Raw genomic sequence first — 10,975 nt, 5'->3', positions numbered from 1 at the left:
TGTTCTTCTTCTCCTCGTTCTTGTTCTTCTTCTCCTCGTTCTTGTTCTTCTTCTCCTCGTTCTTGTTCTTCTTCTCCTCGTTCTTCTTCTCCTCGTTCTTCTTCTCCTCGTTCTTGTTCTTCTCCTCGTTGTTCTTCTTCTCCTCGTTCTTGTTCTTCTTCCCCTCGTTCTTGTTCTTCTTCTTCTTGTTCTTCTTCTCCTCGTTGTTGTTCTTCTTCTTCTTCTTGTTCTTCTTCTCCTCGTTCTTGTTCTTCTTCTCCTCGTTCTTGTTCTTCTTCCCCTCGTTCTTGTTCTTCTTCCCCTCGTTCTTGTTCTTCTTCCCCTCGTTCTTGTTCTTCTTCCCCTCGTTCTTGTTCTTCTTCCCCTCGTTCTTGTTCTTCTTCCCCTCGTTCTTGTTCTTCTTCTCCTCGTTCTTGTTCTTCTTCCCCTCGTTCTTGTTCTTCTTCCCCTCGTTCTTGTTCTTCTTCCCCTCGTTCTTGTTCTTCTTCCCCTCGTTCTTGTTCTTCTTCTCCTCGTTCTTGTTCTTCTTCTCCTCGTTCTTGTTCTTCTTCTCCTCGTTCTTGTTCTTCTTCTTCTTGTTCTTCTTCTCCTCGTTCTTGTTCTTCTTCTCCTCGTTCTTGTTCTTCTCGTTCTTGTTCTTCTTCTCCTCGTTCTTGTTCTTCTTCTCCTCGTTCTTGTTCTTCTTCTTCTTGTTCTTGTTCTTCTTCCCCTCGTTCTTGTTCTTCTCCTCGTTCTTGTTCTTCTTCCCCTCGTTCTTGTTCTTCTTCTCCTCGTTCTTGTTCTTCTTCCCCTCGTTCTTGTTCTTCTTCCCCTCGTTCTTGTTCTTCTTCTCCTCGTTCTTGTTCTTCTTCTCCTCGTTCTTGTTCTTCTCCTCGTTCTTCTTCTTCTCCTCGTTCTTGTTCTTCTTCTCCTCGTTCTTGTTCTTCTTCTCCTCGTTCTTCGTTCTTCTCCTCGTTCTTGTTCTTCTTCTCCTCGTTCTTGTTCTTCTTCTCCTCGTTCTTCGTTCTTCTTCTCCTCGTTCTTCGTTCTTCTTCTCCTCGTTCTTCGTTCTTCTTCTCCTCGTTCTTCGTTCTTCTTCTCCTCGTTCTTCGTTCTTCTTCTCCTCGTTCTTCGTTCTTCTTCTCCTCGTTCTTCGTTCTTCTTCTCCTCGTTCTTCGTTCTTCTTCTCCTCGTTCTTCGTTCTTCTTCTCCTCGTTCTTCGTTCTTCTTCTCCTCGTTCTTCGTTCTTCTTCTCCTCGTTCTTCGTTCTTCTTCTCCTCGTTCTTCGTTCTTCTTCTCCTCGTTCTTCGTTCTTCTTCTCCTCGTTCTTCGTTCTTCTTCTCCTCGTTCTTCGTTCTTCTTCTCCTCGTTCTTCGTTCTTCTTCTCCTCGTTCTTCGTTCTTCTTCTCCTCGTTCTTCGTTATTCTTCTCCTCGTTCTTCGTTATTCTTCTCCTCGTTCTTCGTTATTCTTCTCGTTATTGTTCTTGTTTTTTTTTTTTTTTCACTGATCCATTGATTTAAATGGGCGAGATCCATGACTTTGATCAAACACTAGTCACATCTCCTAATTTTTTGTTTCTTTGTGTTTTGTTTTTGTTTTTCATTCTGTGTGTGAACGGCATCCTAGACTATAATGGGTTTCTGTTCTAACCATGAAGAATATGGACAGAACACGTACACATGTGCTAGAAAGTTTGTGAAAGCTTCAGTTTTCCATGTTTCTGCATAAAATTGACCATAACTAAATCAGATTTTTACACAAGTCCGAATTAGTAAGAAAATATCAGTCAACTTTGATCCATTGTTCCCTGTATGTAACTGACGAAAGCATTTGATACTGTTTTTCAGTATCTGGTGTGACTCCCATTGTTTAGCAATAATTGCATCTAAGTACACGTTCAGTATTTTACCTCAGTATTTGTAAGCCAAAACCAGGAATAGGTGAAAAATACAGAAATGATGACGCATTTCTATTATACTTTTCCTCTGATTGTTCCACTCCTGGTTTTAGCTTATAAATAAGGAATGTGTGAACATTGCTTAAGGCTCTGTGCGCACGGTGCAGTTTGTTACCCAAATCTGCATGTCCATTCTTATCCCAGCAAAGTCTGAGAAATTAAATATGCTGTCCACACGTTCCTTTTTTTCCTTGCAGTTTTTGGTGCAGAAAAAAGAAGCAGCATGTCAATTGTTGGTCCATTTTTTTCCTGTCTGTTTTTTTTTTTTTTGTTTTTTTGCCTTTCCAACCATTAACTTCACTAAAACAAAAAAATGCACGTAAACGCATATGTTTTTCAGCCACAAGGTGCGTTTTTGTTTTTTTTGTGCAGAAAATTTCTGCAGTGTTCACACATACCCTAAACATATCCAGCATCTGTTAATTAGTCCAGCACATCAGCTGGGAGGAATTTTAGCCCATTCCTCCCTACAAAACTGCTTCAACTCTATTATGTTGATGGATTTTCACACACAAACTGCACGCTGTAGGTCTTTCCACAATATTTCTATGGATTATGTGTGTGCTTATGGCATGACCGACGCTTTCTTGAAATTTAGGTCATGGATATCCTGACTTTTTTTTATTTTAGAATCTGGCCAAGATGCAGCAAAATGGGCCCAAATCGTGATGCAATCGCTGAGTTTCACAGAAGATTTGCGGTTTCATGCTAATGTAATGCTGGGGCCTTCTCACATTTCTCACTGAGACGCAATAAAAGATGAAAAGGCACTCACCAGTGATGCTGTACAAAAATCCTTTATTTGAAAGCGCGTTATGGATCAGGGCATCAGGGGAAGGAAAAACACACAAACATGCCGGAAAATGGCCGTTTCGTGCCCTCTCGGGGTGCTTCCATGGGTCCACAGTAAAAGAAATCATTTCCTGTTCATTTAAACAACTAGATCCAGCTGATGACGTCAATGTTAAAAACAAAGACAAAGGACATACAAAAAGCAGAAAAACAGTTTTTCTGTGACTACATGTTAGTCACAGAAAAACAATAAGATCGTTTTTATCGTTTATCTGTTTTTCTGCTTTTTGTATGTCTTTTGTCTTTGTTTTTAACATTGTTTTAATTGTGACATTATCAGCTGGATCTAGTTGTTTAAATGAACAGGAAATTATGTCTTTTACTGTGGACCCGTGGAAGCACCCTGAGAGAGCGCGAAACGGCCGTTGTCCAGCATGTTTGTGTTTTTTCCCTCCCCTGATGCCCTGATCCCGCTTTCCAATAAAGGATTTTTGTACAGCTTCACCGGTGAGTGCCTTTTCATCTTTTTTCATTGCATTTTGCATGTGTTTTTGCTTTTTTTTTTTTTGTTTTGCCTGGCTGCTGAAGGTATTAACCATCTGTGAAATGTAGCGTTTGATGCCTTTTTATCGGTGATGGTTTAACGGAGCCTCCAGTGTTACTGCTTGAACAGTGCCCAGCGTTTTCGCCTATGAACCTCTTCATTTCTCACTGAGACCAATATAAGGCTTACATATACGTTCGTTTAATCTGTCCATAAAATATTGTTTCAATAGCTGTCCATATGATCTTTTGCAAACTGCTTCCAGGCAGCAATAATCTTTGTGGTAGTGAGCAGTGGACTTCTTGCAATCCTACAATGCACACCATTGTTTTTCAATGTCCTCCTTAAGGGTGCTTTACACGCTGCGACATCGCTACCGATATATCGTCGAGGGTCACGTCGTTAGTGATGCACATCCGGCGCCGGTAGCGACATCGCAGCGTGTGACACCAAGGAGCAACGATCGCAAAATCGTTCAAAAACGGTGATCGTTGACACGTTGCTCCTTTCCATAATATCGCTGCTGCCACAGGTACGATGTTGTTAATCGTTCCTGCGGCATCACACATCGCTATGTGTGACACCGCAGGAACGACTAACATCTCCTTACCTGCGTCCACCAGCAATGCGGAAGGAAGGAGGTGGGCAGGATGTTACGTCCCGCTCATCTCCGCCCCTCCGCTTCTATTGGCCGGCCGCTTAGTGACGTCGCTATGACGCGGAACGCACCTCCCCCTTGAGGGAGGGATTGTTCGGCGGTCACAGCGACGTCGCTGACCAGGCATGTGCGTGTGACGCTGCCGTAGCGATAATGTTCGCTACGGCAGCGATCACCACATATCGCTGGAACGACGGGGGCGGGTGCTATCGCTCGCGACATCACTAGCAATCGCTAGCGATGTTGCAGCGTGTAAAGCACCCTTTATAGTAGACTCATGAATTTGAGCAATGTCTTTAGTTGTTTAGAGGTTGCCTTGGGATTTTTTTTTTGGGACCTTGGAGATTATTATATACCTTGCTTCTGGCTTGATCTTTGTCGGGTGGATCACTCCTGGGGAGGGTAATGGAGTGTTGTGAAGAATAGACTTTGATAGATTCCTGTTCTTTAAATCAGGCAGGAGTCACCCCGGCACGGCCGCACTCTCCTGACAGGAGCTGGTTGGCTGCATGTATTTCTATGCAGCTGAGACGCTCCTGTCCGGAGAGCGGCAGGCTGTGCCGGATGATGCCGTTGCGAGACTCGCGCGAGTCACTTGTAAGTGTGACTTCGGCCTAAAATCGATCACCAGACTTTAATTTAATGTTCAAATTATCTATAATCCTAAAGATTTATATACTTTTGCCGCTCTCAAACCTGTCAGAATATTTTTTCTTCATCGTTCCTTATGGGAGACCCAGACCATGGGGTGTATAGCTTCTGCCTCCGGAGGACACACAAAGTACTACACTCAAACATGTAGCTCCTCCCTCCGGGCTATATACACCCCCTGGATGACAATCTAACCAGTTCAATGCTTTGTGTTCAGGAGGTCACACACACACATGCATTCTCTGATTTTTTTCATTTTTATTTTGATTTTAAAGATTTGGAAGAAAAGCGGGTCCAGTCTGGACTCCCGGCATGTCCCTTCTCACCCCACTGTGTCGGCGGCGCTGTTAAGGTTGACTTTACAAGGCTGGAGCCTTCACATGCCGCGCTCCTTCAACATCCTCTGAGAGGCTCTGGTTTGAAGTGGGAGCCGTCTCGGTCCTCTCTGCTTGCAGGAGACCGGTCTCCATCCGCAGCCCTGTCTGGTTCCTGCTGGAAGGAGCGTTTAACCCCCCCTCAGGGACTGGCCCTGCGTCTCAAAAGCTAAGTATTGAGACGTTTTTCAGGGGTCCCGGGTACTTTTATTAGGGGGAAAGTATGTTTTTTATCTTTACTGTAAATTCCGGCCGGTTCTGGGGGTTTCCCCTGAGAACCGCGCCGAAGGTGCCTGCTCGTCGGCCGCATGTTAAAATCTAGGCCCCGGCTTCTGTTTGGGCCTAGTTTCGGTTTCATCTTCCTCTGCATGTCATTCATGCAGGGGAATAGAGTGGCGCCGCCCACCGGCCATCCAGCAGAGGGGAGGACACTCCTCTCTGAGGAGATGTTTCCCTCCCCTGCATCTCTCCTTAGCCCTCCGGTTTCCCGCTCTTGGGCTAATCTCCGCCCCCCCTCCTCCTCCCAGCGCCATTTTCTCAGCGTTTATCACACTGATCGGCGCTGGCTGCTGAACCTGCTGCTTTCTAGGAAGTCTGACGCTTTACTGGGGGTCCGAGCTGTGGAATCCGGAGGGCACACAGAGAGCGGTCTGGTAAGCAACAACCTCTGGTTGTGGGCTTTATTATACACTCTCAGGACATTCTATACGAGTGTATTCTTACTGCAGAGCTTCCACCTCAGCAGCATGTCTGTCACCCGGAGCAAGAAGACTGCTAAGCTGTACGCTATATGCACTGCATGTAAGCTCATTCTGCCAGAGCCAAGCACATACCCAAATTGTGATGCCTGTGCTAACATGGTTGTGTCTCAGCCTGGAGCCTCCTCAGGGGTCCCTCCGGCTGCTCCGGCCCCGGTGGCTGAACCCCCGGCTTGGGTAGCATCCTTTTCCAAAGCTATTTCCCAGTCTTTTGCTGACTCCATGGGGCAGCTGTCCCGGACACTGCTGACCATGCATCAGCCCTCTTCTCAGGGTGCCTCTGCTGCTCCGAGCTCTGCAGAGCTCTCAGAGCATGTCCTAGGACCCCGTCCCCCTAAACGGAGACGCAGGGACCCTTCTCCTTCCTCGTCCCACGGCTCTGATTCACGAGCCGAGGTGCAGGGCGAGGAGGATTCGTTTACTGTGGGCTCAGACGCTACCTCTATGTACGAGGGTGATGCGGATGTTAGTGACTTGATTGCGTCCATTAACTCCGTACTGAACCTCAACCCACCAGAGTCAGAGGAACAAGCCTCTCTGGTAGAGATACACCAGTTTACCTCACCTAAGAGAGCTAGGAGTATGTTTTTTAACCACTCCAGTTTTCAGACCACTGTTACCAAGCCCAGGGCCTGTCCTGACAAACGCTTTCCAAAGCGTAGTTCTGATGACAGTTTTCCCTTTCCACCAGAGGTGGTTAAGGAATGGGCCCAGTCTCCAAAGGTAGACCCTCCGGTGTCCAGAATCTCAGCCCGCACAGTCGTAGCTGTGGCTGATGGCACTTCTCTTAAGGATCCCACTGACCGCCAGGTTGACCTTCTGGCCAAGTCTGTATATGAGGCAGCAGGAGCCTCGTTCTCCCCGTCTTTTGCGGCAGTGTGGGCTCTTAAGGCAGTCTCTGCCTCTCTGGCGGAGATACATTCACTCACCAGGGACTCTATACCTGAGATGGATGCCTTAACTTCTCAAGCTTCGGCTTTTTCATCCTACGCCATGTCTGCCATCCTGGAGGCTTCTCACCGCACGGCGGTGGCCTCCGCTAACTCCCTCGCGATCCGCAGGATCTTGTGGCTTCGAAAGTGGAAAGCAGACGCTTCCTCTAAGAAGTACCTTGCGAGTCTCCCTTTTGCTGGGTCCCGGCTGTTTGGTGAACAACTTGATGAAATAATTAAGGAAGCTACTGGCGGGAAGAGTACTTCCTTGCCACAAACTAAAACCAGGAAACCTGTCCAGGGCAGGAACCAATCGAGGTTTCGTTCCTTTCGTTCCTCTAACTGGTCATCCTCTAAGCCCTCGACCTCGTCCACTACCGCAGCCAAGGATCGTAAACCCAACTGGCGCGCGAAGCCGCGTCCTCAAAAGTCCGGAGGAGCCGCTGCCACTAAGGCAGCCTCCTCTTGACTATCTGGCTGCGCCAGCAATGTCCTTGGTCGGTGGCAGGCTCTCCCACTTTGGCGACGTGTGGTTGCAACACGTCTCCGATCAGTGGGTGCGAGATATCATCTCCCACGGCTACAGGATAGAATTTTCTTCCAGCCCGCCAAACAGATTTTTTCTGTCCACCCCCCCCCCCGCTCCAAAGCCGCCGCCTTCTCTCAGGCCGTGGCATCCCTGCAGGCCAACGGTGTAATTGAACCGGGAACGGTTCAGCGGTTTCTACTCAAACCTCTTTCTAGTCCCCAAGAAGGACGGTTCCTTCCGGCCCATCCTGGATCTCAAGCTTCTCAACAAGCATGTTCAGGTGCGGCACTTTCGCATGGAATCTCTGAGATCGGTCATTGCCTCAATGACCCAAGGAGATTTTCTGGCATCCATCGACATCAGAGATGCCTATCTGCATGTGCCTATTGCGGTTTCACACCAGCGTTTGCTACGCTTTGCAATCGGAGAGGAACATTTCCAATTCGTGGCTCTCCCCTTCGGCTTAGCCACGGCCCCTCGAGTATTCACCAAGGTCATGGCAGCAGTGGTTGCGGTTCTGCACCTCCAGGGGTTGGCAGTGATTCCTTACCTGGACGACCTTCTAGTCAAGGCCTCATCCAGTGCAGACTGCCAGCGGAGTGTCTCACTCACTCTCGCCACGCTCGTTCAGTTCGGGTGGCTTGTCAACCTGCCGAAGTCCACTCTGACCCCGACCCAGGTGCTTCTTTACCTAGGGATGCAATTCGAGACTCTGCCGGCACTTGTCAAGTTGCCCTTAGTCAAACAGCAGTCCCTTCGTCTGGCGGTGCGCTCTCTGCTGAGGCACCGCCGTCATTCCATCAGACACCTCATGCAGGTGCTAGGTCAGATGGTGGCGTCAATGGAAGCGGTTCCCTTTGCCCAGTTCCATCTGCGTCTTCTGCAGCTGGACATTCTCCGCTGTTGGGACAAGCGGATCTCTTCCTTGCACAGGCTGGTGGCTCTGTCGTCACAGACCAGGAGCTCCCTTCAGTGGTGGCTTCGGCCCCTCTCTCTGTCACAGGGACGCTCCTTCCTGACTCCGTCCTGGGTGATCCTCACCACGGATGCCAGCCTCTCCGGTTGGGGAGCAGTATTTCTCCATCACCGAGCACAGGGCACTTGGACTCCGTCCGAATCAGCCCTCTCGATCAATGTGCTGGAGATCAGAGCTGTGTTTCTAGCTCTCCTAGCCTTTCACCACCTGTTAGCGGGCAGGCACATTCGAGTTCAGTCGGACAACGTGACAGCGGTTGCCTACATCAATCACCAGGGCGGGACTCACAGCCGTCTGGCGATGTTGGAGGTTCAACGAATCCTCCAGTGGACGGAGGACTCCAAGTCCACCATATCTGCAGTCCACATCCCAGGCGTGGAAAACTGGGAGGCCGATTATCTCAGCCGTCAAACCGTGGACAGCGGCGAGTGGGCCCTGCATCCGTCAGTGTTCAGATCAATCTGCCGCAAGTGGGGCACTCCGGAAGTGGATCTAATGGCATCCCGGCACAACAACAAGGTTCCGGTTTACGTGGCTCGCTCCCACGATCCTCAGGCCTTCGCAGCGGACGCACTGGTTCAAGATTGGTCTCAGTTCCGTCTGGCCTATGTGTTTCCCCCTCTAGCTCTCTTGCCCAGGGTTCTGCGCAAGATCGGAATGGAGGGCCGTCGAGTCATAATCATTGCTCCGGACTGGCCCAGGCGAGCTTGGTACCCAGACCTGCTCCGTCTGTCCGTAGCACCTCCCGGACCGCCCAGACCTTCTCTCTCAAGGTCCGTTCTTCCGCCAGAATTCTGCGGCTCTCAGATTGACGGCGTGGCTCTTGAGTCCTGGATCCTGACGGCTTCAGGCATTCCCTCTGAGGTCATCTCCACTATGACTCAGGCTCGGAAGTCTTCCTCGGCCAAGATTTACCACAGGACTTGGAGGATTTTCCTGTCCTGGTGTCGCTCTTCCGACCATGCTCCTTGGCTGCTCTCCTTGCCGACCATCCTGTCTTTTCTACAGTCCGGTCTACAGCTAGGACTGTCCCTCAATTCCCTCAAGGGACAGGTGTCGGCTCTGTTGGTATTGTTCCAGCGGCGTATCGCCCGACTGGCTCAGGTGCGCACCTTCATGCAGGGCGCATCTCACATCATTCCTCCTTACCGGCGGCCCTTGGATCCCTGGGACCTTAATCTGGTCCTCACGGCCTTACAGAAACCCCCCTTTGAGCCTCTCAGGGAGGTTCCTTTGTTTAGACTTTCACAGAAAGTTGTTTTTCTAGTAGCCATAACTTCTCTCAGGAGAGTTTCTGATTTGGCTGCGCTCTCTTCGGAATCCCCCTTTTTGGTGTTTCACCAAGACAAGGTGGTTCTTCGTCCGACTCCGGACTTTCTCCCTAAGGTGGTGTCTCCTTTCCACCTTAACCAGGACATTTCATTGCCTTCTCTTTGTCCGGCCCCTGTGCATCGCTTTGAGAAGGCGTTGCATTCCTTAGATTTGGTGCGGGCGCTCCGAATCTATGTGTCACGCACCGCCGTTTTTAGGCGGTGCACCTCACTTTTTGTGCTAACCACTGGTCAGCGCAAGGGTCTCGCTGCTTCTAAACCGACCCTAGCTCGTTGGATCAGGTCGGCTATCACCGATGCCTACCAGTGTTCTCAGGTGCCTCCCCCGCCAGGGATTAAGGCGCACTCGACCAGAGCTGTCTGTGCCTCCTGGGCTTTCAGGCACCAGGCTACGGCTCAGCAGGTTTGTCAGGCTGCCACGTGGTCCAGTCTGCACACTTTTTCGAAGCACTACCAAGTGCATGCTCATGCTTCGGCAGATGCGAGCTTGGGCAGATGCATTCTTCAGGCGGCTGTCTCCCATTTGTGAAGTTAGGTTTTGCCTACTTCTCAGTTTGGTTTATTTCCCACCCATGGACTGCTTTGGAACGTCCCATGGTCTGGGTCTCCCATAAGGAACGATGAAGAAAAAGAGAATTTTGTTTACTTACCGTAAATTCTTTTTCTTATAGTTCCGACATGGGAGACCCAGCACCCTCTCTGTTGCCTGTTGGCAGTTTTTTGTTCCGTGTGTTTCACCGGCTGTTGTTAGTAGACAGAGTTCCGGTCTTTCCGAGTTTTACTCTATCTCTACTTATGGGTGGATGTCCTCCTTCAGCTTTTGCACTGAACTGGTTAGATTGTCATCCAGGGGGTGTATATAGCCCGGAGGGAGGAGCTACATGTTTGAGTGTAGTACTTTGTGTGTCCTCCGGAGGCAGAAGCTATACACCCCATGGTCTGGGTCTCCCATGTCGGAACTATAAGAAAAAGAATTTACGGTAAGTAAACAAAATTCTCTTTTTTTCTAAAAATAAATGTATGGTTAATATGTTTTGACTAATTTGTTTTTGTAATCTTTGGACTTGTGTGAAAAATGCTAGGTAGTTTTAGATTAAATTTATGCAGAAATATTATTACCTTTTAAAGTTGGAGAAACCTTGTCAAAGGAAAAATAACTGATAAAAGCACAAGAGTACTTTGCACTCCTGGCTTTAACATATGTTTCACAATGTGAAATAAAAAATATGTAAAACATCTTATTTCTGTCTCTTTAGAAAGAAATGGCTTTAGCTTAAAAATACAGACTGCAAGGTCCGACCAAACCTTTCATTACAATGCTCTTAGCACAGCAGATAATGAAAGAGAATTACAAGATCTTAGGTAGTTTTTAGGTTTTCAGGAATCACAATAATATAGTTGACTTTACATAAACCGTAATTTTATGCCCAAGAAAAATCAACATATCTTTTCTTTTACTGATTCATTTGCAAATCTGCATTAATATGTACAT

Source organism: Anomaloglossus baeobatrachus, chromosome 3 (genome assembly GCF_048569485.1).
Source record: "Anomaloglossus baeobatrachus isolate aAnoBae1 chromosome 3, aAnoBae1.hap1, whole genome shotgun sequence".
NCBI classification, from domain to species: Eukaryota; Metazoa; Chordata; class Amphibia; order Anura; family Aromobatidae; genus Anomaloglossus; species Anomaloglossus baeobatrachus.
This window is presented reverse-complemented; position numbering follows the sequence as displayed.